The 2,187-nt window shown below is 29.3% G+C and overlaps 1 non-coding gene across 1 annotated transcript; it reads left to right on the top strand.

The window, feature by feature from the left end:
* Positions 1-853: 853 nt before the first annotated feature.
* Positions 854-972, top strand: LOC112474879. Its single transcript, XR_003044549.1, has one exon. It is a non-coding gene; the product is annotated as a 5S ribosomal RNA (ribosomal RNA).
* The last annotated feature ends 1,215 nt before the right edge of the window (positions 973-2,187 follow it).

The raw sequence follows: 2,187 nt of genomic DNA on the forward strand, positions 1-2,187 counted from the left end.
AGACATTCTCCATGTACTTATTAGGCTGTTCTACTTTTCACCTTACAAATGTTCTTGCCTCTTTCTCATGATATAATAAGCTCATATTTGCTGACCAAAATAATCAATTAATTAATTGACTACTTTTCCCAGTTAGAGTGGAAACTTATTGAATTAACTATTTACATCTGATGCATCTTGGACTTCTCTGTGCCTTTAGCAAAGTTGATTTTAAATATTTTTCAATGAATGACTAATTTTCCTTATCTCAGTTAAAGATTGTAAAATTGTTTAACTTCATACTTTTAAACAATAATATTCATGTTAAGTTATAGCTCATACTAGCTCATGCTTTTGTTTGCTTATAAACTGTTTATCTAGTTTACAATTTTTCCATAGGATAGGAAAGGTTTTTCTTCCATGACCAACATCTTTCATTGTATTCTACTTCTAAGAGATCAATCCAAACCTGTCTGTCTCCATCCAGGCCCCAAACTGATCCTGTTCTAGGTCACTTTTTCTCTCACTACCATATTCTCTTTCAAATTTTGTTTGTTAAACAAGGATTTTTTATTATGTGAATATCCTGACCGACATTAACCTAGTAAATTATAGATTGAAAAAATTACAATGGATATTTGAAATCTTGACAAAAAAGATACTTTTATTTCTTAGACACATGCTGATTACTGAAAAAAGGAAGTATTTCTAATTGTGTAAATCAATTTTAATCTATATCAACTTATAATATTAAATTAATATTATTTCAATTTGGTAATAACATTTTATAGTCCCAATAAAATTTTTTATGATAACCATAGAAATGTTATTCAGATAAGCAAGAATTTTGGTAATGGTTTAAAAATCATCATGTGTCTACGGCCACACCACCCTGAACAAGCCCGATCCCATCTGATCTCGGAAGCTAAGCAGGGCTGGGCCTGGTTAGTACTTGGATGGGAGACCACTTAGGAAGACCAGGTGCTGTTGGCATAAAAAGTGATAAAAAAAAAATAATAAGGGATTGTAAACTGACAAGGTCCTTGCAATCTGTGAGATCAACCAAGGGTTGCCTCGCCTAAAAAAATAAAATAAAATAAAATAAAAATCATCATGTAAAACTAGATTTTTCATTGCTTATAGTCTAGCTATTCTAAAAAATGAAACATATTAAATCCATGCCTGTACTTGATGTAGCAAAAATATTTTAAAATATATATTCTTCATGAAATTACAGTTATAAGCAATGGCTATTTTGTAATAGAATAAATTTAAAAAGTACTTGACAAAATAAATACTTCCTGAGTGGCCAGTAAATCATCTTAATTTTACCCTACGGAGTTTTCAATTTTTTTAACTATAATTTAAGCTATTTCTATTAGTTAGTAGTATTATTATCAAAGTCATCATTTTAATAGTAAGAAATGTCTACTAAAGTTCACCCTTGATATTATAGCTACTAGCTTTTCAATAATTTGCAATTTGCTTCTAAAATTTTTCGTAAGTGTGCTAAAATGTTGTAATTGTAGCAAATCTCTAAATACTCTAGCCATACTTTATAAATCCTTGGAAATTTCATGTTTAATGTAAATAGTCATTATTTATAAAACGTAAAGAAGAACATTACACTACACATTGGATTCTAAAATCATCTACGAATGGTATAAATTATCAATCTATGTTTCTCATATTTTTGGAAACGTAAAAGATATAACAGATAAAGTAATCATTTTTTGTTGCCAAATTTGTGGTTTCTCTTTTGCTCTTATTTGTTTGTTTTTGTTTTTGTTTTGTTTTTATGTGCAATATGCATTCATGAATATATACACATGAGAAATAATGGGGAAGAATATTGTATATATTCTCTAAATTATAAAGTTTTGATTCCTCTGTGCTCCTAAGTAAATTTTACTGTTGGTTTCTGATCAACAGTAAACAAGTCTAAACAAGTCTAATTGAGAGAGATGGTAATGTCCCTGAGGCTCCCTGTAATCTACTTTATAGCAAAAACGATGGCAGCAAGCTTCTACTATAGTAGTAGGCACACAAGATATTCAGAAGTACATTTTCACTGAAAGTCAATTAAGATGTTGGGCAAAATAAAATAAGAATCCTTTTAAACTTGTATGTGAGTTCAAATAATATCTCCCAGCATTTAGAAAATAAAAGAAAGCACTAAGAGTCAAAAAGCAGAGAAGAATCTACAAA

The sequence above is a fragment of the Pteropus alecto genome, unplaced genomic scaffold (genome assembly GCF_000325575.1).
Source record: "Pteropus alecto unplaced genomic scaffold, ASM32557v1 scaffold7, whole genome shotgun sequence".
Lineage (NCBI taxonomy): Eukaryota > Metazoa > Chordata > Mammalia > Chiroptera > Pteropodidae > Pteropus > Pteropus alecto.